General features: G+C 35.5%; 1 long non-coding RNA gene across 1 annotated transcript in view; it reads right to left on the bottom strand.

Moving 5' to 3' along the window:
* Window positions 1-9,009: 9,009 nt before the first annotated feature.
* Window positions 9,010-15,770, bottom strand: part of LOC127547218 (uncharacterized) — a 98,133-nt gene continuing 91,372 nt past the window's right edge. The window contains exon 3 of the long non-coding RNA XR_007950096.1: window positions 9,010-9,318. This is a non-coding gene — a long non-coding RNA (uncharacterized LOC127547218). The remainder of the gene's footprint in view (window positions 9,319-15,770) is intronic.

Below are 15,770 nucleotides of genomic sequence, written 5' to 3'. Positions count from 1 at the left end.
CGCCCATCCAGCACCAGAAGTTAGTCAGCACTAACTCAGGGCAACCATTGCTACTTGTAGAAGAAGCTTGACAATTTCCCCTTTGCCCTAAAAGTAGACCTCAACTTTTTAAAAGAAAAATGAACAAAAAGGCAAAAAAGAACTCTGACCATAGATAGCTTTTATCTATGAAAGATATAAAGTGTAAAAGTGTGAAAGAATAAAACAGATTTCAAACCCTAAAGTCACTATGAAGCTCCAAAGGGTGATATAAATTGGTCCCCATCTCACAAGGCTCTCTTAGAAGAAATTAAAAAGAATCTTAAAAGAGATCTAGAAGAAAGATAGAGAAAGGAAATGAGAACATCACAAGAGGGTTTGGGAAAGGAAATGTAGAAATTATCCGAAGAAAATTCCTTACAAAATTTTATAGCAGCAGAACAACCAAAAAGATAGAGTTGAACATTTTCCATCTGAAGGCATCTAAGAAGATCACAAAAAAGATCTGTGACATCAGGATGGGAATCCAGCATGGAGTCCAATGTGCTGTCCAGGTGCTGCTTGGCCCAGCACAGCTGGGCCCAGTCCTAGCTCAACTTCTGAATCAGTAGCAGTGCTGGTGGCTTCCAGACCTCTCAGTCCAGAGAAATCAGAGGACTTCTAAGCTCATCAGAAAAGGTCAGGTGGGAGCCCAATATGCAATTCCAGAGCAGGTCAAATCAGCACAGCCACAGCCACAGCCCTGGCATCAGTAGAGTAAAACTCTTTTGCTTTAGGACACTAGCTCTTAAAGCTCCAGTAGGGCATGAACACTGTTAATAGCTTCAGGGCAGAAAAAAAAGTGCTTATGGTCAGTTTCCTAGAAGGGTCTCTAAAACTAGCTGAACAAAACTCCTGATGCTTGGGAAAGTACACTTTCCACCCTAGAAGCAGAGTCCTACTTTAATAAAGGGTTGAAAGCTGAATGATATGCTAGGGAAATGAGCAGACAACAAAGTTTCTAACCATTGAAAGTTATTATGGTAACAAGGAAAATCAAAATACATACTCAGAATATGATAACAAAATCAAAACTTCTACATTCAAAGCCTCCAAGAAAAATAAGAATTAAACTCAGACCATGCAAGGGCTCAAAAAGGATTTTTAAAATCAAGTGAGAGAAATAAAGGAAAAATTAGGAAAAGAACTGGAAGTTATGAAAAAGGAAATACAAAAGCCTGATTAGGAGAATGCCTTAAAAAGCAAAATTGGCCATTTGGGAAAGGAGGTACAAAAGCTCACTGAGGAAAATAATTCTTTAAAAAATAGAATTAAGCAAATGGAAGCTAATGAATTTATGAGAAATCAAAATTTAACAAAGCAAAATAAAAAAAAATGTATCAAAAATATGTGGAATATCTCCTTGGCAAAACAACTGACCAGGAAAATAAATCTAGGAGAGATAATTATTGGTTTACCTGAAAGTCATGATAAAAACAAAACAAACAAACAAACAAAAACCCTGGACATCATCTTTCAAGAACTTATTAAGGAAAACTGTCCTGATATTCTAGAACCAGAAAGCAAAGTAAAAATTGAAACAATTCACTAATCGCCTTTTGAAAGATATTCCAAAATGAAAACTCTGAGAAATATTATAGGTAAATTCCAGACCACTCAAGTCAAAGAGAAAATATTACAAGCATCCAGAAAGAAACAACTGAAATATGATGGAGCTGCAGTAATGATAACACAAAATTTAGTGGCTTTAATATTAAAGGATCAATGGGCTTGGGATATGATATTCCATTGGAGCTAGAATTACAACCAAGAATCATCTACTCAGCAAAACTGAACAAAAAACTTCAAGGGAAGCTGGTCATTCAATGAAATAGAGGATTTTCAAGAATCCATGATGAAAAAAGCATAGCTGAATGGAAATTTTGATTTTCAAATACAAGACTCTAAAAAAGCATAAGAAGGTCTTCAGGAAAGTGATACCATAAGAGATTTAATATGGTATATTTGTTTACATCCCTATATGGCAAAATGATACTTGTAACTCATGATAATTTTCTCAGTATTATGACAGTTAGAAGTAGTGTTGAATATGAAGGTATAATTATTTATTTTAAAATGATCAAACTAAGGCTTGAGAGAGCAATATTCCAGGAGAGATGAAAAAGGAAAAATAGAATGACAAAATTTGTCTGCTGTGAAAAAGAGAACGAACTTTTGCAGTGCATGAGAAGAGGGGGGAAGAGAGGGAGAGTGAATGAGCTTTAATCTCCTTAGAATTGGTATAAAGAGGAAATAATATACATTTGCAATATGAATATAGAAATCTATTTTACCCTGAAGGAAAATAGGAGGGGAATAGAAGACAAAAAGGGGGGAGGGTGATAAAAGAAAAAAAACATATCAGGGGAAAGAGTAGTAAATAGCAAAACACTTTTTAGGAGGGATAGTGTAAAAAGAGAGATAATAGTATAAATGGGAAGAAATATAGTTAGCAGTAGTAATTGTAAAAATAATTTTGAAGTCATTTTCTCTAATAAGGAGTCATTTCTCAGACATAGAGGGAACTGAGTCAAATTTATAAAAAAAAAAGTGCCATTCCCTAATTCATAAATGATCAAAAGACATGATCTATGCCCAAAGGATTATAAATGCATGCATATCCTTTGACCTAACAACATCATTATTAGGCATTAATGCCAAAAAAGATTCAAAAAATGAAAGGAAAATGACCTATATGTACAAAAAAATATTCATAGCAGCTCTCTTCTCAGGCAAAAAAAAAAAAAAAAAACAAATAAATTAGAAATTGAGGGGACACCAATCAACTGGAGACTGGCTCAATAAAATTTAGTATATGTGTCTGTTGAAAAAAAACCCACCTGATCATAGTATATTTTCCTAGTGCTAGATTTCTGAAGTCTTTATGGTAATATTTTCTTTAAAATTTTGCTTCACATGTAAAATCTATTTTGGATTACTTGCTCTCCAGGGGAGGGAGTAAATGAGATGGGTGAAAGAAAATTTTGGAACATAAGATTTTGCAAGAGTAGATGTTGAAAACTATCTTTGTGTGTATTTCAAAAAATAAAAGCTATTATTATTAAAATAAAAAATTTAAAGAGTCCTTCAATGACTTTTTGTGCCTCTTTTACCATTAAGCAAGTTGGTTTTTAAGGTGTTATTTTCTTTAGTATCTTTTTTGCTTCTTTTACTGAACTTTGAATTGGCTTTTCATAATTCTCTGTCTTTTTGTCTCTTTCTCTTTCTCTTTCTCTCTCTCTCTTCCTCCATCTCTCTCTCTCTTTCTCTCCCTCTCTCTTTCTCCCTGCTCTCTCTAAATTCTTATTTAGTTTGGTTCCAATGCACATTTTATTTTTAAGGCTCTTTTGTAGATATTATTACATTATTATCTTCTTCTGACTTTATGTCTTGGCCTTTCCTGCCATCATTGTAGCCTTTTATGGTTAAACTGTTTTGTTGTAGCAGTGTTTATTCAGTTTTCAAATCTATTTCTTGATTTTGAACTTTATGTTAAAATTGGGTTTATGGAGGCACTATACCAAAATTCAGAATTTTTGCATGTGCTGCTGTCTTTAGAGTTAGTTCTGGGGCTCTACAAGCTTTTGATGTTTCCAAAAGTGGTAGGATCCTAGGGGAGGTATGGTCACTGGTCTCCTATTCTGTAATCTAGTCTTTACCAAAGAAGGACCCCTGGACCTCTGCAGCTACATAGCCTTGTGTTCCCCTCCACCACTGAACTGTGTCACAGAACTTTGTATGGGCAGTAGAGTTGTCAATTAGTTCCACCTGTACCAAATGCCAATTAAAGTGTCCCTTATAATCTCTTTCTCAGCAGTTGTCTGATTTTTTCACCATGTCTTGGCTGAGATATACTAGAACTGCTGCAGCTATAGCTACTTGGCTATAGGATCCAAAGAAGCTTTCACCAGACCTTCACCCAAGACTTATAGACTGCTTCTGTCTAACTATTAAGTTTTCTTAGGCCAGAAAAATGTCTCATCAAAAATTTTTATTGGACTTCCCACTATAAAAGTTAATTTGAGATATTTCTTTAAGTTGTTTGGAGAGATATTTTGGGAAAATTCAGCTGTGTGGCTGCCTATAGCCTACCATTTTGATTTTGCTCCACCCCCTTTTGTTCATTTTTTCATAATAGCAATTTAGTTTTTGTCTTCTTTTTATTCAGATTAATTTATGGTTTATATTTTTTAAAAAACACCTAATTGTATTTATTAATTCAATATGTTTTATTGTGGTGTTCATCTTTGTTCAACTCTTCTTTAATGTTCTAGGTTTTTATTTTGTCATTTTTTTTTAATTTCTTGGGTTTTCTGGTTGTGTCTGAATACAGATTGAAGCATATTCTTTTTTTTTTTTTTTTTTTGCTTTATTTTTCTTCAGTGCTTTTTTTGGGGGGAGTAGATCTAAGTTTTCTTTCACAACATGACATTTCTGGAAATGTTTTACATAACTTCACATGGTGGAGAGGTAGTGGAGGTGGGGAGAAAGAGAGAGAATCTGGAACTCAAAGTTTTAAAAAGAAATATAACAAATTATTATACATGTAAGTAGGAAAAATACAAATATTAAATATTTTAATATTCCCTAGTTTTGCTGCATCCCAAGACTCTTATTATCATTCTTGTTATTATTATTAATGAAGTTTTCAATTATTTATATTTGTTCTTTGAACAACTTATTTAAGTTTTATTTTTTATAGTTATGTTTTTTTTTTATTTAGGATAAAGTTATTTTGTCTCTAGTTGGTTTTAATATTGCTTTTCTGTATCTGTTTTTGAGGTTTTCATACCACATCATAATTGGTTTTTCAATTAGTGCCATGAATAACTTAGGAATATATAATACACACATATCTATGTCTACTAAAAGTCTATTGTTAGTTAGATTTACCTAGGACTCATATCAATAAATTAAGGTCCCTTACTGTTGTTGTTTTACTGTATATTTTTCCTTAGAATTAATTTAGCTTTTCCTTAAAGTATTTAGAAGGCATATCATTAAGATATCTTTCTTAAGCATAGAAATCAATTTATTGTTTTATGTTATCTTTTGGCAAAATGTATTTTATCTGTATTTATTTATATGTATATATTTTAATCATATTTATCTTTTTGAAATGAAAATTGTTACCAGAATAAATTTTGTTGCACCCTTTATTTTAACTTTATGTTTTAAGTGTTTTTGTTTCTTTATTAACAGATATCTTGCATCCTACAACAGGCCACAGACAACTGAATTTGAAATTAGGAACACAAGTTCAAATCCAGACTGAGAAACTTACTAGCTCTGTAACCCTGAGTAAGTCAATTTATATTTGTTCTCCTCATCAATTGCATCCTACCTCCCAAAGTGTGAGATGGTATTTGTAAAATGTTTTGAAATATTAAAGCAGTTTTTGAATGTTAATTGTTAAACATGGTGACAGAATAGAAAGAAATAATGCAGGCCAACAAGATCCGAGGACTTAAAAAGAAAGGAAGGAAGGAAGGAAGGAAGGAAGGAAGGAAGGAAGGAAGGAAGGAAGAAGGAAGGAAGGAAGGAAGAAAGAAAGAAAGAAAGAAAGAAAGAAAGAAAGAAAGAAAGTTCTAAAAGAGAAAGTAAAAATATTTGGAATCAAAAGTTTTGCATACATGGGGGAAAAAAATCCCCTGAAGAACTAAACAGAATATGAAAGAATGGAGTGCTAAAGAGTGTGGCTGTGAAGAAAGAGTCTTCAATGTGAATTAAAAAGTTATCGTATAAGTTTTTTTTTCTTTTAAAAGATGTGGGTTAAAAAAAATGAAATGGGTAAAAAAAGGTAGACCTTGGTTTGTGATGGAAGAAAAATCCTCAATGAAGTAAGGTAAATGAAAATGGGGCAGCTAGATGACAGACTGAGGAAACTTCTGGTCTCAGGCACTTACTAGCCATGTGACCCTGAACAAGTCACTCGATCCTATTTGATTTAATTTCCCCATCTGTAAAATGAACTGAAGAAGGAAAAAACAAATATCTTTGCCAAGAAAACCCCAAATGATATTGAAGAGGTAAATATGAAATAGATTTCAGAGAACAATAGATTATAAAAGAAGAGTATATGAAAATAGTGTAATGGTGATTCAGTTGCAGTTCAGTCACAATCAACTCAATGAAATCAAATCAGCCATTCATCACAGGTTATAAAGATTGGTATTTATTATATGAATTAATAAAGGGGAAGAGAAGTTCCCTAGTGGAACTTAAAATTAATCAGGAGGAATTAAAGAGATGCCATTAAAGAGAAGATGTCATGAGGTGGAGAGAGTGTGGGCTACTCCTGAAAAGGAATAGTAAGGGTCTACATTTCGAACAGATCTTTTATAGGAGAAATATAACCTTGGAGATTTCACACCATTAACGTTGAAAATCTCAGAGGAAGAGGGGAAATAAAGGATGAGAATCAGGATGTGTATTGATATGTTTGGACTATCTTGAAGATGCTAACAAGACAATCTGGGAAAGCCTGAATTTCTATCATAGTTATCTTAAGATGTTAACAAGGCAGCCTGGGCATAATATGGCTGCCTCAACTATGGTAAGCAGACAGTCCAGGAGGCTAAATTCCTATTAAGATTTTACTAACAAGGCAGTTTTGGAAAACTGACCTAATCAGAGTTGACAAAGAAACAGGATGGGATTCATATTAGAGTCACTAAGAGAAGAACATGACTGAACAGCAAAAAAATGAGTCTTTAAGTGAAATTTTAAAAGGCTCTTCAAGTATTCTAATATCACAGGTTATCATACTGGTAGTCAAGTGAGATAAAAGATGAAGTTTTTATTTTTTTAAGTGCTTTAAGGGAGATACATGGAGAGAAAATGAGTGGAAAGAGATGAGGACTTTTAATACACATAATTGGATTATCCAAGCAGAGCTATAGGCAGACTTAGAGGAAATAGTCATCACTAGAATTTTACTTTCATCTAAAATGGTCAAAAGATTTCAGAGTCCAAGAACACATGCATGCATGTGTACACACATGCATGTACACACAAACACATGCATATACACACATGCATGGATTAGCTCAACAGTGAACTTGGGAAGGGAGGAGGAGGAGGAGGAGGAGGAGGAGGAGAGAGAGAGAGAGAGAGAGAGAGAGAGAGAAGAAAACTCACCATAGCTGAGAGAGGAAGAAGAAGAGGGAAAGGAAGAGAAAAAGCACAACTCCATTGGACTAGCCATATTATTTGAAAACTTAATGCATGCTTGTCAAAAATACTATTTTATGGCAAACTCACACAGGGTAAGTTCTCATAAGGTGATCAGAAAAACTTCAACAAGACCTTGACAGTGTCTCTCTCTTAAGAACTTTAGAAGTCACATGTATCACATAGGAGATACTGACACAGGACTGCTCAGTAAGGCATGCCCTCATCAGAGAAGGGGCTGTCCTCTATGAACAAAGCAGAAATGAAATAGCTCAGAATAAATGCAAGATGTGTGATGGGAGAGAATCCATCCTAAATGTTCTTAGAGACTATTTGTGCCTGATCTGTGGCAGAACATTTCAAGTTCATGTTGGTCTGCTCAATCATAGTTGGACACACTGTAACTCGATTCTTACATAGTAGCATCATTTGGATCCTCTTTGAGAATGAAGACAATAACCAACCAACCAACCCACTCAACAGGGATATAGGTATAAACAAGAAAAGACAAGAAATAAGGATGGTAGATTTAGGGAGGGATTAGTCTAAAGCTAAACAAACCATACGTTTGAGGAGAGGATAGTAAAGAAAAGATTAAAAGGAAAAAGAAAAAAGAAAATAAAACCAAAATCTGTGGTTAGCACTATACAGAAGAAAAATAAGAAAAATGGGCAAAGGGAAGTAATTAATTATATAAAGATGAGTATGAGTGAGATGCACTCACCTATGAAACAGAAGATGTAAGAAATCAATATTATACACACATATACATACATTTATTTATATATGCATACATATGAATATATTTATTTATATATGAATGCATATGCATATATATATATATATATATATATTTAAACATATAAAAAATAAATAATTTGCTTATTCTTTAGTAAGAGACTCCAAGGCCAAGACAATTGATTGTCAAGTCTTTGTTCTACTATCTTCTGCATAAGCCTGAGGATAGCATTTAACTTCTCTGTTCTATAGGTAGTTCTCTAAGAACAGAAATTGAATCCAAGGTCTCAATCAGCATCATGAAAGTGAATACACTCACCTTGGAACTCCCAATTGCAGTGAAATAACTGTTTTCTCATCTGATCTCATCTCAACTGATGTTTCTCATCCTATGCCTAGAACATGTGCTTAACAATGTTTATTGATTGATTAGAGATGGAGTCAACAGGACCTCAGTTTGAATCCTTTCCAAATTTAAAATTCTTGAATTCAGGGAATCATTTATGGGCTATATGGCCATGAGCCGGTCACATAATCACTTAATTGATAAATGGATATAATACCACCTGTAGGTAGGACTCACCTCACAGGTTTAATGTGAGACACAAACAAGATAATATCTATGATATACTTTTGAAAACTTTAAAGTATTGTATACATTTCCATTCTGGATACATAAGAAATATATAATGAAAGTCACATTATAATTAGTCTGTTAAATGTCAACTGTTTGTAAATATTTAGGAATTTCTAACTGTTGTTAGGGAAGGAAAGTTATTCTTTTTTATCCTAAATAAGGACGTATTCCCTGACTCTGCCTTACCCTGTTAGCACTAAGATCTGTGTGTGTGTGTGTGTGTGTGCACACATATATTCATGCATGCACATCTGGATATGTCTTCAAATGTCTGTTTATGGGGGTTCTGTTTCCTTGTGAACTCTACTGGTCTAGCCTGAATGAGATATCACTGTTTTGTGCTTTCCTAAAGCTGAGCCAAGTTGCAGAGCTTATTTTCAAGGCATCTGCTGACAATCAAAGGGTGATCTTAATGCTATTTATTAGTTGGCAAGATGGTTTCCTGAACCTTTCAGGTAGAACATAGTACTTGCAGTGGATGGTATCATGACAGTATCTGGTGTGTCTTTAGCTCTGACACAGCAGGTGTGAAATAGCAGTTAGTGGTCAATTGTATTGATGCTCACTCAGCAGCAGGTAGTAATGGCCCACAATTGGTACTGTGAGCTTAAATGATTGTTCGTACCTCTGCAAGAGGGATTTTCCTCATACACATTAAGGTGCTGTCAATAGCCAATGAAGCAATCTTCGTCAGATTCGGGAGAGCTTCAGGAGAAACAATTATAAAACTACTTGAAAAGCTGCACATTTTTCTGAAAAAAAAAAAAAAAAGCCCTGGATTTAGTCAGGAAGCCCTGGGTACCAGTTCCATCGCAGAAACAGTCAATATGTGACTATAGACAAAGTAGTCCATGAAACAGGAACTTAGTTTCTTCCTCTTCAGAGTGAGGACAGTGATACTTATATCACTGGCTTATACACTTATAAATGAGTGGTGCTATTGTCAAGGAAATCTCTATTTTTTTATTATAGTTTTTTTATTGACAAAACATATGCATTAATTTTTCAACATTGACCCTTGCAAAACCTTCTGTTCCAACTTTTCCCCTCTTTCCCTTCATCCCCTCCCCTAGATGGCAGGTAGTCCCAGACATGTTAAATATGTTAAAATATATTTTGAATACAATGTATGTATACATATTTATACAATTATCTTGTTGCACAAGAAAAATCGGGAAATCTTTAAATCTTAAAAGACTTTAACTATTAGGGAGTGGTCTTGTACACTGAGGCCAGGGTGATAACTTCTTTATGCTCTCACTGTTTTGAGTTTCAGCCCTAATTACCCTCTTGGTAAGCAAGTGAGACTTTCATTTTTGTTCCTGTTCACTTGCTATCAAATTGATAGGGAGAAGATTAAAAAAAAAAAAAAAAAAACCTGTCCTTGCCAGATCTGCTGCAAATATGTTTATAATCTTATTTGGGTCCTCCCTGCTATAAGAAAATTCTTTATACCTCTCTGGTGGACTTATTCCAGTCATCACAGCAGCTTTTCCATATCCTTTTATCTCTCCTCCCAGATCCAGGGGTTCTCATCCCCTTCTCTCTTCAGCTGAAAACCTGGACTTATATTTTATCGAAAAAAATTAAGGTAATTTACCTAGAATTTGCTTCCTCTTCCCCCTTCTCCTCAATTTGCTTTTCCTATATGTCTTCTGCCACTGTTACCACCTTGTTTCCTTTTTCCTATGAGGGAATCCTTCTCTTTCCAAAGGAAAACCCTTCTATATATGCAAATTACCCTATTTCCTACCATGTCTCCATGAGATTGACCTATCATCCCCACACACTTATTTTCATTCTCTCCATATTTATTGCCTCTAGCCCCTTACCTTTATTCTGTGTGTCTTTCTATTTCAAATACATTTTTATTAACAATATATTGTAGATTCTCTCAGCTTTCAATTTTTGGGAAAGTTCATCCCATTCACATTCAGTTATGATTACTATGTGTATCTCTCTCTTCTATTTTTCCTTTCTTTTCTCTCTCTCCTTTCACCCTTTTCTTTTTAAACAGTGTTTTCCTTCTGTCCACTACCTCCCACAGTCTGCCCTCTCTTCTGTCAGTCCCCCACAACACACTCACATTTTAGTTAATTTTACTGCCCTCCTGCATTTTTGTCAAATAAGATAGATTTCTATATTCAATCAGTTGTTATTCCCTCTTTGAGCCAATACTGATAAGAGTGAGGCTGAAGTGATGTCCATTGCCCAGCCTACCACCTTTTCCTCCACTGTAATTTCACATGAAATAATATATCCATTCTACCTCTCTCTTCCTTCTGCAGCCAGTGTAATCCTCTTTCTCATCCATTAATTGTTTTTTAATGTCATTCCCTTAAATTCACCTCAAACCTACACTCTCTACCTATGTATATTCCTTCTAACTGTACTATTAGTGGTATAATTTTCAAGTATTACAATTATCATCTTTCCATGTAGGAAAGAATTCTGCTCCACTGAATCCCTTATGTTTCATTCTCCCTTTTACTCTTTTATATTTCTTTTGGGTTGATATTGGAGATAATTTTTGTTCAATTCTCTTCTTTTTATGAAAGCTTGAAATTCTTCCATTTCTTTGATGATTTCTGTCTTTGATGTATTATACTTAATATGTAGGTGATTCTAGCTCCATTGTCTTCTAGATCATGTTCCTCCATTCCTATGTAGTTGCTAAATCCTGGTCCATCCTGATTGTGAGTCCCCAAAATTTCAATTCCACCTAACCATTGGCAATATTTTTTTCTTTATTTGATATTTATGTAATTTGACTATAATGCTTCTTAGATCGTTTTTGAGGGAATTTCTATTTCCTGAGGTGATCGGTAGGTTCTCTCAGTAACTATTTGCTCTCTTCTTCCAAGATATCAGGGTAGCTTTCCTAAAACTTTCTTGAAATATGCTGTCTAGGTCCTTCTTTTGATTCAGATTTTCAGTTAGTCCAATCATTCTGACATTGTCTTTCCTGGATATATATTGCAGGTCAGTTTTTCCAATGAGTTATTTTCCATTTTCTTTTTATTTTTGTCATTCTTTTGAATTTGCTTGATAGATTCTTGATATCTCATAGAATTACTAGTTTCTTCTTGCCTAATTTTTAGGAAGTTGCTTTCCTCAGTTGGTTTTTGTATTTCTTTTTCCATTTGTTCAATTGCACTTTATAAAGAGTTGCTTTATTTTTTTCCAAACTATTGATTCTTTTTTTTAAATGTAATTTTCTTTTATCACTTTCATTTCTTTTCCCAGTTTTTTTTTTACCTTCTCCATATGATTTCCAAGCATCCTTTTTAACTCTTTCATGAATTCTTTCTGAGACTGATATCATTCACCATTTTTCTTCAAATTTTACCAATAGATGCTGACATTGTTGTATTCTTGAATTAATGTCTTGATCTTCCCTCTCACTATTTATGCCAGATTGTTTTGCTCATCTATTTTGGCCTTTTTCATTTCTTTCAAATTTGGGCTCTGCTTCTAGAGTAAAAAGAGCACTGTCTCAAGCTTCTTGTGCCAGGGAATATAAGCTCTGGTTATTTACCTGGTGTTGTACTTATGTTGCCCCTGAGGCCCATAGAGGACTTTCATATTTGGTGCTGCATTGAGGGAGTGGGATGAGGGTTTTTAGTATTGCTGGTAGATGTAGGGGGGAGGTAATAGCTTACCACATGCTGAGCTGGGGTCCTAGTAATGGTGCCTGGCATGTGCTAAGGAGTTCTGGCTCTTGGATGCTGCCTATTGCCCCGGGTTATTCTGAAGCATGGGCATGCCATGTGGGGGAGAAGAGCTCTGCAGAATGGCTGCCATTCTGCTTAGATATTTGTAAGGTTGGAGTCTGCTTGTTTGCCTGGGGCTTTACTAAAGCATGTGAGGTTCTCTAAACTAGAGTCTATCCATCCCCGTAATTATGCTGAGACATGTAAAAAGTCCTGGTGTTGGTACTTGCCTATTCCATTCCATGGGAGTTTAGGATATCCAGCTGGTTTGCTGAGGTAGGGTTTACTATTGCCTTTCTGGGATGCTTCCTTTCTTGGAGTGCACTCTATTTTTATATGAGTGAGACAGAGCTTTCTTGTCAATCTTCCAAATTTGCTGGATTAAAAGATAATTTCATTCCATCTTTTTTGCTTGTTCTGCAGCACCAGGATTTGTTTGGGGGCACTATTTTATGGTTATTTGGAAGTGACTATGGGAGAGTTATTACAATTTACTGCTCATTCAACTATCTTGGCTATTGGAAAATATTTTTATTTTTATGATCCCAGAATTCTCTGTTTCCTCTTCACTGCCTCCTGATTTCTCTCAGTTTTTGAAGAAAGCCTCATCTTTGAAGGGTAGCCTTTCCTTGCCCCCTCTCTTTACTTTTAATCCTTTTCCTTTGTTGATTATCTCTAAATTATTCCACTCATGGCTTATTTGTACAAAGTTGCTTATATAATGTTTCCCCATTAGCCTGTGAGTTTTTTTTGAGAAGAAGAATATGTGCCTTTTTTTTTTTTTTCTTTTATATCTCCAATGTATAAGACAGTGCCTGACACATAGAGGGCACTTAATCTTTATTGACAGACTGCCTTAACAGAGCAAGGTTCTGTCCTTGGTGCTGAGAAGCCCATTACTGAAATAAACAATCCTGAATCTTTGAGGCAATTATATTCTTCAGGAAAGAAACAAGTGGGCATTTGAATGTCTGCATGACATCAACCCAGCCAGATGTTCCACCTCATAGAGGCCTAAAGAAATCTACCTTTCACCTCTTCCTTTTCTATGTGTTTCCATGTGCCATGTAGACCCATAATGGGCTTGCATAACCTGAGTTTGTTGACTAATGTGCTTGGTTTGCAATCAGCCCCATTCTGTGTCTGTGGGGCCTCATTACCACCTGCAGAGCCATGGGCCTCAGCACTTATGCTTTCAGCCCCTTTTCACACACATTCAGAGATTTGTGTTAAGAACAGCTAATTTCTTCTAATGCTTTTCCCAAGTTGCCTGTCTCTACCAAGCTTCCTGCTGGGCCCATAGCACTTAGCAATGATGCTGTCTGCTCCCACCCGCCTGTGCTGCACTCCGGAGACTCAGACAAGTATTGTCAACAAGAGGCCTTGGTGAATCGGTAATGTCAAACATTTTAATGTAGCAGGAAATAAAGGAATGTAAAGGAAAACAAGATAGAAAGTCAACCAGTATCCCAGATAGGCAACAGAGCATGGGTCCATGCAATTAGAGAGAGCATTCTGTATTATCCAGGAATGCTAGTAAATAGTAAAATATAACCGGCCACGTTCTAATAATCCTGGGTGTGCTGAATAGATGGATGGTGGGGAATAAATACACTGGGATGTGTCTCTTAAACACAACATTGAGAGCAGTGTGGCCTAAGTTGTTCCAAAGTTTTTTAACATCCCTATAGAAAAAAAGAAACTAGATATCATATAGAAGTAGTTTGTGTTTCAATTTCCTCTTACCTTGGGGGAAGGAGGTGTGATTGCCATGTTTACATATTCTTTGCACTTTTATAATTGCATTCATAATAGAATTATGCTTATTTCAGCTTAATAGAAATAGCAAAAGAAACCTACTGAGAGAAAATGATGGGCTCTTTTGATAGATCAAGTTTGTCATGGCAGCATGCATATAAACAGAACAGGGAGACCCAAGAATAAAAAGGAAAAGGGGTCAGATTTGCAACCACACCATGGTGAAACCATCTTAACGTTCACCTAAATCAGAGTGAAAGGAGTCAATTGGCCTCAAACCTGTTGGTGAGATTGGAGAATGTTTACACTGGGCTTGTGAAGACTTCTTCCAGTAGAATAGAAAAATGACAATATTTTCCCCCAACTGCCATGAAGGCAGTTTAAATAGGTGCAGGAGCTTGGTTACACATCAAAAATGCAAGATCACCCATTGCATCCTGGGCTCTCACCAGTCATCTGGACTTTGTCTAGTTACTGGATTTCAATGACATTGGTCCACTTAAATGTATTTCATTTGCAAGTCAAGATATACTCCCATGATGTCCTTGGTCCTCTTCAAAAATGAAAGACCCATGACAACAATAAACAGTAACAGTTCATTGAGGGTGAGAATGATTCTGGGAGTTTCTTTTCTTATTATTGGGTGTGAATGGGTCAGTTTTTACTTCTGTGGTCCAGAACCTTTAGATTTTGTATATCAAAGGACATCTTTAATGGCTGGAGATGGGAATCTTTCCCTTTCCAGAAGAAAGATGATAAGAAGACTGAAGATCCAAAAGCAGAGTAAACTGGATGCCAGGTATACATACACCATCCTCCCCAGAAACCCCTAAATAATGTCACATGGCAGATATACCAAGCAGAGGTCAAAAAGGCATTAAGAAACAGAGCTAGAATCTGGCTACCAAAAAATACTTTTCCTCCCTCTCTTCCTTCTTTTCTTCCTTCCTTCCTTCCTTCCTTTTTTCCTTTTCCTCTTTCTATCTTCTCCTCCTTCCTTTTATTTCTTTCTTTTTTAACCTGGCATTTCTTTTGTTGCAATGAATTAATTCTACCTAGAGGATTGGTCATAATAAAATTATATGACAACTGCATCCAAAGACAAACATATATAAATAAAACTCAGATTATGCTTGGTTGTGAGTGGAGATATACCCTAATTCTATTGTGGTTCTGTGGCTATGTTGGGGAAGAAAAGAAAAATGGGGGAAAGAATCAAGCCAATAATCCTCATTCTAAGCACTCACAACCAAACATAAAGAAGAAAAATATAGCTCCTAAAATGCCCTATCACAGGCCTGGGACACAGGCTCAGTTTATACGCTGTTATGTATGTGAGAAATAATGATAGATGGGAATAAAACTAATAGAAGAGCTGAGTTTTGCGTCATTCCTCACCTGGCTATGTCTGTACTTACAACTTGTTCTTGACCTATTCCTGTCCTATCATTGACAAGTTTCTTTGTATATTTGGACCTAAGGCATGATCTGTACCCTCCCCAGCAGTTCCTTTTTGTAATACCTGGGCTAGCTTTCCAAAGTCTTTATCGTCTCCTTCATAGTCTGTGAATGTCATAGTCTGATCCAGTCTCAGTCTGAGCCAGTCTCCTCCAACAGTTGGACAATTTCAGCCAGTCTCCCTCTGAGTCTGACTTTGTCCCCAGTTTAAATACCCTATTACAATTATATCATTACACTATAATGAGTATGTGTGAACTAGCCAACCATTACAT

Source organism: Antechinus flavipes, chromosome 2 (assembly GCF_016432865.1).
Source record: "Antechinus flavipes isolate AdamAnt ecotype Samford, QLD, Australia chromosome 2, AdamAnt_v2, whole genome shotgun sequence".
Classification (NCBI taxonomy): domain Eukaryota; kingdom Metazoa; phylum Chordata; class Mammalia; order Dasyuromorphia; family Dasyuridae; genus Antechinus; species Antechinus flavipes.
Note: the sequence above shows the minus strand (reverse complement) of the source record. Positions and strands in the feature narration are given on the sequence as shown.